The following is a 16,370-nucleotide window of genomic DNA, read 5'->3' as shown; positions in this document are numbered from 1 at the left end:
TGTCAATAGTGCATCGATGTATGAAGCACAGCTCACACAGAAGACACTTTAAAACCAAGCAGCTTTTTGTTGGTTAACCCAGCGAATTCCTATTGAAATGTCTAAATTTTGCCAAAATTTGCCAAACAATAATAAATGTGGCTAGCGTGTCAAGTTCCTTTCCTATTATTGAGAGGTAAGTATCACCTGTAGCCATAGGGACAGTGCAAAATAAATCTCAATAATGAAGCATACATAAAGGTGCAGTTATAGTTACCATTACTCAGTGAAATTCACAGACGTAATCCAGTATTAATCTGAGTGATGGGGAGTTTTGCATGAGAATGAAAATTTCCCCAATTTCTCCCTAAAGCTGCTTGGTTTGAAAGTGACTTCAGAGAGAGCTGCAAAGTCCCTTTCAGGCAAGTCATTTCACTCAGCGGCCATCTTCGAAACTCCTCTCAGGCAGCTATTTCATTCATGCAAGTGCAGCTCCTATTTCTTTGAATGGGGAAACATCAAATTCTCTAAAGCTGTTTCATATTTGGAATCACCAAAGAAACTGGACAAGAACTGTTTCATAAATGTGGTTTCTTATCCTCATACCGTTAAAAAGGTTATTTTTTTCAGGCTGGGACAGCCAGTGCGCATGTGCAGTCTTAAGTGCGTGTCTCGTGATGCCTTCATGTGCTATTGGAATTAACGTAAATATGAGTTTCCTAGTTAAAAATTGGTCATGAACATCCTCTCAGGTCATATTTACCACTGGGAAGTTTGGGGTAATTTTGATGCCCAAGTTCCTGAGTTGAGCTTGCCATAAACTTTAAACATGGCAGAGGGGAGAATGACTGCTGCTGTGACTGGTTTTCTTTCTTTATTTATTTTTTTTTCCACAACTGCTACATCGCCTTGTTGTTAAAGTAGTGCATATTTACATACAGTATATGAATAATCATTTGACGCGTATTGTATGTATTATACACAGTGAAAATTGTCTGTATTTGACCGAAATTCCAGAATTGTCAGAAAGCTTACTATAGCTAGATAGCATGGTGAATGTTTATATGGTTGCCAATAAATGGGACGCTAAATATCATTTTAGCTTTACTGAGATTTCCCCAATAAAATGACATCAAAAGTGGAAAATGTTGGTCAAAAACATACATTTACACACAAACTGAACAGCAAATGCAACTTTCGGACGCCATCTTTATTTTTCTATCTCAACTGTCACAGAATGGACTGCACAGGATTGTGGGATATCAAAGGCAGCGAAGGATACATCTACAGGTGAATCTCAATAAATTAGAATGTCGTGAAAAAGTTAATTTAATTCAGTAATTCATCTCAAATTGTGGAACTCGTGTATTAAATAAATTCAATGCACACAGACTGAAGTACTTTAAGTCTTTGGTTCTTTTAATTGTGAGGATTTTGGCTCACATTTAACAAAAACCTACCAATTCACTATCTCAATAAATTAGAATACTTCATAAGACCAATAAAAAAAAAACAATTTTAGTGAATTGTTGGCCTTCTGGAAAGTATATTAATTTACTGTATATACTGAATACTTGGTAGGGGCTCCTTTTGCATGAATTACTGCATCAATACGGCGTGGCATGGAGGCAATCAGCCTGTGGCACTGCTGAGGTGTAATGGAAGCCCAGGTTTCTTTGACAGTCGCCTTCAGGTCATCTGCATTGTTGGGTCTGGTGACTCTCATCTTCCTCTTGACAATACCTTATAGATTCTCTATGGGGTTCAGGTCAGGCGAGTTTGCTGGCCAATCAAGCACAGTAACACCATGGTCATTGAACCAGCTTTTGGTACCTTTGGCTGTGTGGGCAAGTGCCAGGTCCTGCTGGAAAATGAAATCAGCATCTCCATACAGCTTGTCAGCAGAAGGAAGCATGAAGTGCTCTAAAATTTCCTGTTAGATGGCTGCGTTGACTGTGGACTTCAGAAAACATAGTGTACCAACACCAGCAGAAGACATGACAGCCCAAATCATCACTGACTGTGGAAACTTCACACTGGACTTCAAGCAACATGGTTTCTGTGCCTCTCCACTCTTCCTCCAGACTCTGGGACCTTGATTTCCAAATTAAATGCAAAATTTACTTTCATCTGAAAAGAGGACTTTGGACCACTGGGCAACAGTCCAGTTCTTCTTCTCCTTAGCCCAGGTAAGACGCTTCTGACGTTGTCTTTGGTTCAGAAGTGGCTTGGTACGTGGAATGTGACAGTTGTAGCCCATTTCCTGAAGACGTCTGTGTGCGGTGGCTCTTGATGCACTGACTCCAGCTTCAGTCCACTCCTTTTGAAGCTCTCCTAAGATCTTAAATCGGCTTCGCTTGACAATCTTCTCAAGCCTGCGGTCATTCCTTTCACTTGTACACCTTTTCCTACCACACTTTTTCCTTCCAGTCAACTTTCCATGAATATGCTTTGGCACAGCACTCTTCAGCAATGACCCTCTGTGGCTTAGCCTCATTGTAGAGGGTCTTGATGATCGTCTTCTACACAACTCAGCAGACTTCCCCATGACTGCTATTGGGATTACTGACCTAAACCCAGTATTTATACCCTGAGAATGGTAATTTAATAGAACATGAAATTAAATATTCTAATAATTTGAGATACTGATTTTTTTTTATTTTGATGAGCAGCAAGCTGTAATCATCAAAATGAAAACAAAAAAGTCTGGAAATATTTTACTTTATGTCTAATAAATCTAGAATATATTTAAGTTTTGCTTTTTGAATTCAATTACAAAAAAAACTTTTTCATGATATTCTAATTTATTGAGATGCACCTGTATGCTGCCTTCAAAAATCGATCAGATGAGGGTATCTCAGGAAACAGGAAATGAAGCTGACATTGGAATCGGACGTGCCTTGATGCCTTCCTACCTTGAAATTTGTCCTCCGAAGGCAGCGTTTTCCAGTTTTTGGACGCTAGCCAAAGTTCTGTTAGCTGGGTCTGTACAGTGACTAAATCTAAAACCTTTAGATATAAACCACAGTTTAGATTGTCTCTGTGAGTAAGCAAAACCCCACATGAAAACACGCAGTACCACATGAGTACTACACAGAGTGACACATTGGCTGCATCTGAAAACCTAAGCAGGTGACTTGTTGCCTCGCTGCCTATATATATATATATATATATATATATGTACGTATATATACTGATTTCACAGGAATTTTACGGGAAGTTCACTTAACGGGAATTTAACATATTTCATTTTATTTAGGTTTAATAGGCATAATAATAATAATAATAATAATAATAATAATACTATCACGTTCACGATCACGTTCCCATAAGTTAATATGACATTCCCACGGATTAATATCTCGTGGCCATGACATATTATCACGTTCCCACGAGTTAATATGTTGTGGCCACGAGAAAACTAAGTAAACCGAACATGTCCCCTCCCGGTCACCGTACGATTCCATTTACACAGCAGAGTTTACAAAAAAATGCAGTACTGGCATCAGTTCTGTTACAAAATGCAGCCGTCACTCTAGTTAATTATCGAATTGGGTGTGTAGCCTACATAACCGTATTTAGCGCCTCAAAACGGGACTGACATCTGTATTCCACTGCTGCGTGAAACCGAGCGCTAAATCTTCCGATTTCCATGATATATACCCTGTAAATTATTTTGCACACCTTTGTACAACGTTTTATTGCTTTCATTCTCATATGTGTTTTACATCTTGTTTTCCCCTAGCACTGTCTGCCCTCATAACTTCTTCAAATGCATGTAAGCACACCTGTTTTCACACAATTATGCTTTCATTCGCAGCTCTGAACTGACCACATTTTACCTCAGGCTAACCACAGTGAAAGCTGTCAGGTAAAAAAACACGACAAAGATGAATTTGTTTAATATCTGAGGGATATCATTAATATCAGTCGTTGTCAGCGGTACAAACTTTGAGGTTACTTTTAATAACTTTATATACGAGACATTAATCATGTCATGTATGAACATTCAAAAATGATTTAAAAGTGTACTGTATGTTTTGCAACCAAAAAAAAACTAATAAAAAAAAAAAACTATTGCAGGATTACAGCTTATGTCCCAGTGAAAATAAGTCAATTACTAGAGCTCTGATTAAGTACACATTAGGAACAAATTAACATCCCAAGCATAAGGGGATTAGCATCTCAAACAGTTAATCAGACACTTATCGGGCTGCTTAGAATCACTTTGTCATAAATAATGCCACTGCCCATTAGAGCAGATAATGCACACTTCCACAACAGATCTTCAGCGCACACACACTTTTTTGTCTATGTAGCAGCTGTGGTGCACATACATTTCATTTATTTTTGGTAATTTATTCATTGAGGGTACGTTTAGACAACAACGATGTACTAAAAAAGCTTTCCTTTGCTATTTTTGGTGTACAGAGTAGACGACCACATTGTTAAAATGATCCTCATTCACACGAACATGTGAAAACGACTAAAAACACTGTATTATGCATGCCAGGCCAGTAGTTGGCAATGTCACAGTTGACAAGAAACACTACGCACCTAACACGTAATACACATGACGTCACCATTTTCACAAATTCGTGTTTCGTAGTTTACATCATATCATTTTCAAAAACGTGCACTTTGAAACCCGTTTTCAAAAGTTTGCGTTTTCAGGCCCCCAAAGCTGTTGTCATTTAAACGAATGGCCAAAACACATTAAATGTTTTCCGCTTTTAGTTGAAAACGGTGTCGTGTAAACGGCTCCTTCTGTGAGTATTAAATACAAAATAATGATTTTTAATATGTTATTAATTTATATTATAATAACTAATTGTGTATATTATTTTCAATAGCAAATATTATATTACAATGCTATACATTAGTATAATTAATATTTCTGTTCTTGATTTGTTATTATTGGAAATGTCTGCAATAGGGAATATGACAGTGGTGTGTCCCTCACTTGTTTTTGATTGGTTCAGTCTTCTGAGATGTAAGAATTGTTACTGTCTCTTTAAAGGGTTAGTTCACCCAAAAATGAAATTTCTGTCATTAAGTACTCAGCTTCATGTCGGCCCAAACCCGTAACATTTCCGAACACAAATTAAGATATTTTTGATGAAATCCAAGGGTTTCTGAACCACACAAAGGCAGCAACGTCATTTGCACCTTTTGAGGTCCAGAAAGGTAGTAAAGACATTGTTAAAATAGTCCACATGACTACAGTGGTTCAACCTTAATGTAATGAAACGATGAGAATACTTTTTGTGTGCAAAAACAAAACAAAAATAATGACTTTATTCAACAATTTTTCTTCTTTTCTGTCAGTCTCTTGACGTAGTGAACACAGTGCAACGCTTCCGTGTTTACATCCGAATGCCGGCTCAGTATTGGCCACTACATTCACTACGTCAACAGTGTAGGAGACTAAGAGAAGAAGTTGTTGAATAAAGTCATTATTTTTGTTTTGTTTTTGCAGTGAGGGTGAGTAATTAATGATAGAAATTTCATTTTTGGGTGAACTAACCCTTTAAGACCTGTCTTTCTCCTTCATGGAGTTTTGCTGTGTTTAAGTTCACAGTATGTTTTTTTTTTTTTTTTTTTTTTTTTAAGCGAGTTTAAATTTTACATTTAATATCTATGCATATTTTCCTTTACCTGTACAATTTTCAAGCAGTAAACATGAATGATTTTATTGTATTTCAACATAAGGCAGAGCATTATCTAGTCATCCATCCATCCATCCATTCATTCTCCAAACCGTTTGCCATATGTAGGGTCGCAGGGATGCTGGAGCCTATCCCAGTATCTCGGGCCAAAAGCAGGGAATTAGGAGTAATAATTTTGTCATATTGATTCACCAGGTAATTGCCACTGATTGTTGTCTGGCTTTTGAAAAATGTAAACCCAGTGAACTCAGTCTCTTCATTCACATGTGTAGACAGGCAATTAAAACACATGTTGATTCAGTGTTCTCTTGATAATCACTCTCAGGGAAGGCTCTGGTACTCTCTTTAGAAGATCACATTAGCTTCACTTGCAATTAGATTGATTTTCAATGCTTTTAGTGTTGGAATGAGACAAGCACAATGACAGACACAAGTTTTCCAATATTGCGGCATGTCTTGTATGTTTCACCACTGCCAGTAGGTCTAATTGATTCCAGTTTTGCTTTACTGAATCGGGTACAGAAAATCCTTTAGGGTCGAAGTCTCCAGGCATACACCAATGTATTTTGAAAGAGATTTTTACCAACACTTAAGATAAATCACCTTTGCCATTTGTCTATATACAGTTCTGTGATATAAAGCAGTGTTTCTCAATGCCAGTCCTCATGTCCCCAGAATGTTCAACACACTAAGAAACTGATGAGTTGAATCAGGTGTTTTAATTAGTGAGACATATACAAAGTTCTCTGATGAAACTCTAGATGGCGCAGGCAGATACAACCCGAATTCTGGAAAAGTTGGGGCGTTTTTTAAATTTGAATAAAATGAAAACTAAAAGACTTTCAAATCACATGAGCCAATATTTTATTCACAATAGAACATAGATAACATAAATGTTTAAACTGAGAAATTTTACAATTTTATGCACAAAATGAGCTAATTTCAAATTTGATGCCTGCTACAGGTCTCAAAATAGTTGGGACGGGGGCATGTTTACCATGGTGTAGCATCTCTTCCTTTCAAAACAGTTTGAAGACGTTTGGGCATCGAGGTTATAAGTTTCTGGAGTTTTGGTGTTGAAATTTGGTCCCATTCTTGCCTGATATAGGTTTCCAGCTGCTGAAGAGTTCGTGGTTGTCTTTGACATATTTTTCATTAAATGTTGCTCTGAAACCTTTATATAACTTTCAGCATTCATAGTGCCTTCCAAAACATGCAAGCTGCCCATACCGTATGCGTTTATGCACCCCCATACCATTAGAGATGCTGGCTTTTGAACTGAACGCTGATAACACGCTGGAAGGTCTCCCTCCTCTTTAGAACGGAGGACACGACGTCAGTGATTTCCAACAAGAATGTCAAATTTGGATTCGTCTGACAATAGAACACTTTTCTACTTTGAAACAGTCCATTTTAAATGAGCCTTGGCTCACAGGACACAACAGCGCTTCTGGACCATGTTCACATATGGCTTCCTTTTTGCATCATAGAGCTTTAGTTGGCATCTGCAGATGGCACAGCAGATTGTGTTTACTGACAGTGGTTTCTGGAAATATTCCTGGGCCCATTTAGTAATGTCACTGACACAGTCATGCCGATGAGTGATGCAGTGTCGTCTGAGGGCCCGAAGACCACGGACATCCGATAAAGGTCTTCGGCCTTGTCCCTTACGCACAGAGATTTCTCCAGTTTCTCTGAATCTTTTGATGATGTTATGCACTGTAGATGATGAGATTTGCAAAGCCTTTGCAATTTCACGTTGAGGAACATTGTTTTTAAAGTATTCCACAATCTTTTTACGCACTCTTTCACAGCTCTGTCCATCTTTACTTCAGAGAGAATCTGCCTCTCTAAGACATCCCTTTTATAGCTAATCATGTTACAGACCTGATATCAATTAACTTAATTAGTTGCTAGATGTTCTCCCAGCTAAATCTTTTCAAAATTTCTTGCTTTTTCAGCCATTTGTTGCCCCCGTGCCAACTTTTTTGAGACCTGTAGCAGGCATCAAATTTGAAATTAGCTCATTTTGTGCATAAAATTTTAAAATTTCTCAGTTTAAACATTTGTTATGTTATCTATGTTCAATTGTGAATAAAATATTGGCTCATGTGATTTGAAAGTCTTTTAGTTTTCATTTTATTCAAATTTAAAAAACGTCCCAACTTTTCCGGAATTCGGGTTGTAGATCCTTAACTCACTTTGCTTACAATCACACCATTTTCTATAGGGCACAGCTGATTGGTTCCTGCTGTATCAGTAGCCAATGAGCTCACTAACCTTCAAATACTTGGTGAGCATTTGCTGTAGCAGTTGCAACTTGCTTTCAGAAACCCTCCACCTTCCCCAGCTCCACCTGTATAGATCAGCTACGGGTAATTCCTGTATGCAAAATTGTTCATCAGCAGCATGTCTTACTTGCTTACAGCAGAGTGTTGTGTATGTATTGGCAGTAGCAAGTCCTGTACTTACTCTGAATCAGCAATAACCAACAGCAGCAATAATAGCAGCAGCAGCAGCATAGCAGATCTATTCCGCCAAACATATCAACATTGTCATAGACATTACCATGCCAAACACTCCGAGAGTTGACATGACAGAACTAAACATTCTGGTAGGTTGGTCCCCAGGACTGAAGTTAAAAAAACACTAATATAAAGTAGTATTTGTGGAAACATTGCAAATTGCTAATTGCTAATTTTTCATAAAGTATTTGTACTTGCATATAAATTAAATCAGTGGCATTAGAAAAAACCCCAAAAACAAAGGATGCAAATTAAACTTGACTTAGCCTGATCCTAATCATATTTGACTCACAATTTTATACATTTTTGCATTTATCTTTCATGAGTATATTTGCATTGGTATTTTAATTGTATTGAGCTTTTAAATTGTCTTTGTAACTCTGACATAAAGGTGAATGTGGCCTGTGGGACTTCAAGAGGTGATTTGTGAAATAGTTCTGGGGGCACATGAAGCTGTCTTTGCCAAGTGGAAACCTGGTGATCGCAGCTTTTTATTGGGGTTAACATGGTTCTTCTAATGCCCTTCATGCCTTTACATCTGCACATTAGAGAATTTCATTATTTCATCTCCAGGGTGGCATACAAAAAGGTGATGTATATGGGACCCGGAGACACACAGGATGAATCTATTATAGTGACATGTTACATGGGCCGTCTCAAGGGAAATAGTACATCATGCTCTGTGTGCAGCACAGTTATACAATGTGTTTTTACTCCATTTCTATGCACCACTGCATGTCTGATTTCATGCTTAACCAGAATTACCCAGTAGCCTCTGATAACTCTGAGCCAACAGAGTGAGCTGTCTACTCTCGTTTTTTGTCTTGTTTTACAGTCTTTCCTGCTTTTTGCAGTCATTTGGTGAAAATCTATTTTAAAGCCACTAAGCCTTCAATTCAAGAGAACTCCATACCAACTATAGAAATCCTATGTTTTGACTAAAGGCAAGACCTCAAGCTCACCTTTACTCTCGGCTCAGTTATGATGTCTGCCAATGTGAGGATTGGCATGTTAGAGTCACGTGACAGTTGCTCCAAATACGGTTCCAGATGGCTCCCTTTATACAGAGCTATTGGGACAGTGACAGTGTTTGATGAGGACTGGCAGATCATACAGTACATGCAAACAGGTCTGTATGAGCACAGCATGCTCTGTTACATGAACCTTCCCTCTCTCTGATAAACGTAACCACCTCAGATCAGCTGATTGCAATGCAATGCATTAGGGGTCTGTATGTGCAACAATTGAACAGACAGGCAGTCCGTCACATCTCATTAAGCAGGAGAAATACTGTCTTCGCTTGTGGGTGACTAATATGCTTCAGTGTAGCAAGGCTCTCAATTTGTACAATTTGTTCCTAATGGCTGTTACAAAATCGTAGAAGACCTAATGATGCACTACAACGGTTGATTATAGTTTACAAGACAGAATGAGTTCACATCACAACTTCCTAGTTAGGGCCCGAGCACCAATGGTGAGAGGACCCTATTGTAATTGCTTGGTCAATTATTCTTATTCTCAGAAATGAATCACATTTTTGAGGGCCTAAACATGCTCGAAAACTCATGAAACTTTGTACGCACGTCAGAAGTGGTGAAATGATATGGGTTTCAGAATTAGGTGTGGCAAAATGGCTCGATAGCGCCACCTACAACATTTCAATTAAGCACCCTTCGCGCTACGTTTCATGTACAAGTATAATATTCGGTAGACACATGTAACAGCTCAATACCTACAAAAATGTCCCTGAGTGCAAAATCTGTAAACCCAACAGGAAGTGAGAAATTTTGAATTTTCTCTGCAAAATTTTTGCAGTTTTTGCCATTTCCAGACGTTGTATTTTAATGAACTCCTCCTAAAGATTTTATCAGATAAACATTATATTTGGTCAGTCTAATCTAAAGGCATTTGCAACGTTAAATTGTGAAGATCTAGAGTTTTCGCTGAAGGGCGTGTCCATGGCGGCCTGACAAAATTTGATGTTTCGCCATGAAATAGAAAGTTGTTGTAACTCAGGCATACAATGTCCGATCTGCCCCAAACTTCACATGTTTGATAAGAGTCCTGACCTGAAGACATCAACATGCAAGTATTCAGTTACAGTCATAGCGCCACCTGCGGGCAACAGGAAAAGTCATGTTTTACACTGTGATAAACTCATCATTGAGTTTTAACCAGAACAACATCATATTTGGTCAGTCTAATCTTAAGGCCTTAGCGATGTTAAATTGCAAATATCTTGAGTTTTCTTTGAAGGGCGTGTCCGTGGCAGCCTGACAAAGTCTGATGTTTCGCCATGAAAGAGGAAGCTGTTGTAAGTCAGGCATACAATGTCTGATCTGCCCCAAACTTCACATGAGTGATAAGAGTCCTGGCCTGTAGACATCTACATGCTAATATTCAGTTAGTCATAGCACCACCTGTTGGCAACAGGAAATGGCATGCTTTACACTGTAATTTACTCCCTGAAACACATTTCAATATGCCATGAAGTACCAAACATGCCAGAAACACGTTAAATCATGCAACACTTGGCTAAGTGCAAATGTGTGCGATTAACGCCATGAAACAGGAAGTTGTTATAACTCAGGCATACAATGTCCAATCTGCCCCAAACTTCATATGTTTTAGAAGAGTCCTGCCCTGAACACATGACAATATTCAGTTATAGTAATAGTGCCACCCACTGGCAACAGGAAGTGACTTGTTTAACACTGTGATGCACTACTAGCAACATACTAAAATATGCAATTGAGTACTAAACATGCTAGCAACACTTAGCTGAGTGCTAAAGCATGCTATTATCGTCATGAAATAGGAAGTTGTTGTAACTCGAGCATACAATGTCCAATCTGCCTCAAACTTCACATGTTTGATAAGTGCCCTGGCCTGAAGACATCTACATGCCAAAATTTAGTCATAGTCATAGCGCCACCAGCTGGTAGCAGGAAGTGTGGCAAATACAAATGACTGACATTGTCCTCCTATATTTATATACTTAAATGCATATTGCCCACCTTGCTCTGTTTTCCTAAAGCCACCGGGTGGCAGTGGCACGGGTGCGAGGGCCCTTTCATCACTGCTTGCAGCTTTAATCTTTGAATTGTTTTCGCTTTGGCACCCTTTGTTCAGTTTTTAAGTGCTATTGCAAAGTAATAGGCAGTTTATAGCTTTCAAGTAATTTAAACATTAGCTTCAGTAGCTGTTGTCAAAATATGTTTTTCCAATAACAAGCTACTTTTCCAACAAAGCTACATCGCTATTTTTGTTAAGGCTATAATAAATACACACTCTATTATTGAACTCTCATATAAATCAGTTTGTTCAGTTTAGAAACCAATCAGTGAATTGCTTTTTGAACTGAACAAACTGATTCAGAGTTCATATGCAGCACATCGAAGTCCAATTTGTGTGAATTGATTTGTTCATACGGTTCATGTTAAAGAATAATTCACCACCTATATGCGGCATTAACATCTTTTTTTGTAGCAAATTTTTATTTAAATGATTCTGTTTGTCACTAGGCTCAGCCTCAGATGTCATGCCCACGGACTGTTGGCTGAATGTCTGATGCATATGGCACACAAAATAGGAAACATTTCAGGAGTTTTGAAGTCATCATTTGAATTCTACAAGATTTCCAGGAGACATATGCGTCTCCCCCTCATGGAAGAAGAAAGCTGTCATGTTTACAACTGTGACAGAGCGCTTATCAGGATCAACTAAATGCTGGGTTTTCAAAAATATGTAAAGTATGTGAAGCTCGTGGTAAAGACTTTTTAAAATACATCCAGGAGTTTTACACGCTGGTCTATTATTGTTGGGACATTGACGTTACATTTTCACACCCCTAAACATGACGCTGAACAAAACGAACTGTTATTGGTTGCTTTACATGTCAGTCAGATAGGCTCTGGGTGGTCCTCGGCCAATGAAAGCCGTTTTTCAGGTGCATTCTCGCTGTTTTTTGCATTGCGCTAATTTTTAAATTACCGTAATTTCAAAGTTTCGACTTCTAAAAGCAAGATGGGACTTTTCTGAGAGTTGTACCACGTGACCACTGTACCACCTGACCGCTGCAGATTAGTTTAGGCTTTGATAGCGGTGCTATAGAAATACATAATTCCCAGTCTGAGGATGTGGTCCTTATGTTCTTGTGGACTCAAGAGCCACTTGCTCATGTCCATGAGACCGTAGGGTGTCCCATTTGACATTTTAGGTTTCAGAAGGGTGCTTGAGAGTGCCCCCTTTGCGGTGGATATGTGCCCTCGATACACACTTTTGCCGAGCCTGCATGTACTGAAGCGAGCTCCGCAGCAGACTTCTTACCAACAGTCAAAGCAGCATTACGTCACAAAAGTGCGGACTCATAGGAAGACCATAAATGTTTAGGGTGCCATTTGGGACACAGCCTCTGAAGATCTGGCTACAGGAGACTATTTTGATTTAGATACACAGATTAAATAGTCAATCAAAAATACAGTAAAACAGTACTTTTGGGAAATATTATTACACTTTTAAATAACTGTTTTCTATTTGAATATGTTTTAAAGTGTAATTTATTTCTGTGATGGCAAAGCTGAATTTTCAGCATTATTACTCCAGTCTTCAGCGTTACATCCTTTAGAAATCATTCTAATATGCTGATTTGGTGCTCAAGAAACATTTCTTCTAATTATTCATGTTGAAAACAGTTTTGCTGCTTAATATTTTTTATTGATAAACAAGTAAAACCAGATAAATTGTTTGATCATGAACATAAAGTTCAAAAGAACAGCATTTATTTGTAACTGTATTTTTTATGTAAAAGTTTTTATTCGTACTTTTGATGGATTTAATGAATCCTTGCTGAATAAAAGTAAAATTTTCTCTCAAAAACAAATCTTACTGACCCCAAACTTTTGAACAGTAGTGTCAATATTGCATCTTCTGACATTCTTATATTTAAAAAGATGCTGCCTCCTTTAACAAAGTGTGTTTGTCTATTGTTTTCTAAGTGTCGTTTAACAACTTTATAAAGCTTTAACCTTCAAAGTTGTAATGTAGCTTCCACAAGTACAAAACAAGTACAAAACAAAAAAAGGGTAATACTTTACAAGAAGGTCTCATTTGCTAACATTAGTTAATGTATTAACTAAGATGAACTAACAATGAGCAATTAATTTATTACATTATTTATTAATTATTGTTAAGTTAATTAATAAAAATCCAGCTGTTTATTGTTTGTTCATGTTAGTTCACAGAGCATTAACTAATGTTAACAAATACAACATTTGATTTTAATAAAATGTTGAAATTAACATTAAGATTAATAAATGATGTAGAAGTATTGTTCATTCTTAGTTCATGTTAACTAAAGTAGTTACTAATGAAACCTTATTGTAAAGTGTTACCATTTAGAGATATGAAAACCAAGAAAAATAATAAGCAGTTTGTTAATAACAGGGTTATGATGAGCAATTTCAATGGGGCAGTTAATAACAACTTGATAATGAAAGTACAAAACTAAAAGTTGCTGTTTTTAAAGACTACTCATTTGAGAAAATCCAGTGTTAAAATGCATCTGTCAGTCACTGATTCCAAAAAGTGCACATGATAAAGGGTATGTAATTGCAGTCATGACTCATGAGCATGAAATACTGTTGACAATAGTAATAGCATGCACTTTCAATTGCTGAAAGATAATTAATTCAATCAAAGTCAATGGCCAAGTGCCAACAAAAAGGCTTCAACAACCTTTGTACATGTACCAGATATGAAAGAAATAAAGCCAAACTGGTTTGTAATAATTGAATATGGTAATGCTGTTTTTGGAGTTGTTTAATCATTCTCTGGTGAGATATTGATTTTATTTGCAGTTGATTTCATCTAAGGCTGTGTGGCTGCAAGTCAGTTGTAGTTGTTGCATTTCTGCTCATCTCTTTTTTCTGTTCTTGTTGTTCCTATTATCTTCAGTGATTCTGCTTGTTAACCGAAGGTGTCATCACTAATGCTCAATCATCACTTGTGGAGTGAATCTACTTTATTTCATGCAATTCAAGCAAATGCAATATTGCTTCAGTGTTACTTTTACTCTCCAGCAAACCAGCAACCAGCATCCCATGCTGGTTCCTGTGTGCAAAACATACCGTATGCTGGTGACCAGCAATGCTGGATTTTTCAGTGTGGTATGTACTATTAGTGGAGCTAATGACTTTGCATGAAGGTATCTGATACCTACAACAAAACTCCACAGCACCAGCCTTGAGTCACAGGAGGGGTCGTCCGTCTGTTCTTCCTGCATGCATCACCCTGACAGTCAGAGCCGAGCTTGCATTTGTGGTCCCATTAGTGGTAATTTACAGGCATATTTCATAGGGAATGGAGGAGGATGGATAGCTCATATTAAGGGCTGTGGACGGGAGGTTCATATGTGTGTGTTAGACTTTAGGGGGCTCTTTCTTCATTTGCTTCGGAGGGCACCTACCTCAAGAGACAAGTGCTTCTCAGTGAGTGCTGAAAAGTAATGCTCACAAAGGCTTGCATCGATTAGCTGTTCACGCAAAATTATTCCTCATCTCCAGACTCATTAACAGCCCTCTCTTCATTTAAGTGGTGCCATTTGCATGGCAGAGTCCACACTGACATGGCAGTGCCCTTGTATTTGAGTGGGGCGGCTGGCAGACTTAGGTTTTGGATTTTAAAAGCTTATGAGCATTTTTCAAAGGGTGCTGTCAGATCATAATGTTGTACTCTAAAGGTAAATTGATAACTTGGTGATACTAAGCGAAACAGTTTGTCAGAGAGAGCGATCGTAATGCTGGGGTTTGCATTGTTAGGTTAAACCATTCATTTGACTTCCATTTGTTCATGAAACAGAAGCTCCCAAATCTGCTCATTGCTTTTATTTTTTTTTTTTAATTTCATTATTTATAACCTGATTGACCAGTATAACCAAACAGTATAATCAATCACTCAACCAACTACCAACCCAGGCTCATTGGAAAAACATGCCTGTGGCAGTATTTCTGCTTCTTGCTTGTTTTGCGACACTTTCAAAGTGAAATGTCCAGCAAGTGGCACTAAGTCCCTGTTTCCACCTGGTATTAAGATGTGTTTTGGTTGATCGGATCACAAGTATACGATGGAGACACATTCCCGTTTACACCTGGTCTCTTTTGTCTATTTTCAACTACTTCTGTCTTGATTTCTTCAGGGGGAGGGTCTATAGGCGGTATGTTTTTTTTTTTTTTTTTTTTTTTTTTCAGATCTTTCAATCTAATGGATGAAATAAGCTCATGCAATTTACATATGAACGGGAAAAGGCGATGGAAAAACATATGGAGAGCAGCAGCTTTTGTTTCTGCTCTTACAGCCGCAACACCGGCCGAACGCTGTGAGTGTGTGTTAGAAATCAGGAATGGTGAGAGAACATTGTGCTTGGTACAAACCAAACTTGGGTCTTTAGCCGACAAAGTTTAAATCCCGTCTGGCTAGTGCATTTCCCATAATGGTTACTCATTAGGTCACAGTAGGCGGAGATTAGGCGTCTTTTGCGGCTGTTCGAACACATACAATCACATGAGCGTTTCCACTACGAAAGCAATCCGGTCGAAAGTGTTTTCGACTACCTCTGGAAGTGGTCGGAAGTGGACAAGCTCAAAACGTTTTACACCCCGTTTACACCTTTATTTAGCGTCGTCCACTTGTGATCCGATCGACCAAAACGCATCTTAATACCAATTTTATCCAAAACTGATGAATGTGAACATGATCGTGGCAGTTCGGAAATGAATTGCTAATGTGCTAATGCTGTATCGCTTTTACATACCACCTAGATATTGTTAACAAAAGCAAGTGTGGCATGAAAGCACATCTGTTGAAGCAACAATGCCATTTTAGTTTCTTCTACAAGTCTTTGAGCTGTTCTGTCATGACTTGTTTTCCACGGGACTCCTACTCATGCTCTGCAATGCAAGTGCAATGCTGTACCAGGTGAGCTGCTGAGCAAGTTTACTACATCATAAAAAATGTATATATGGAGCTGGTTATGCAATGTAAAAATTTATTAGTTTCTATGTATGATGTCACTATGATTTAGCAGTTTTTTTTAGGTCACATCATAGTATGGTGCAAGGAACCAGACGAGAAAAAGTCTTTATTAAATGTATGCACTTTTTTGGAGTTTTGCAAAAATGTAGGTAAAGGCACATTTTTC

Source organism: Ctenopharyngodon idella, chromosome 12, assembly GCF_019924925.1.
Source record: "Ctenopharyngodon idella isolate HZGC_01 chromosome 12, HZGC01, whole genome shotgun sequence".
Classification (NCBI taxonomy): Eukaryota; Metazoa; Chordata; class Actinopteri; order Cypriniformes; family Xenocyprididae; genus Ctenopharyngodon; species Ctenopharyngodon idella.
This window is presented reverse-complemented; position numbering follows the sequence as displayed.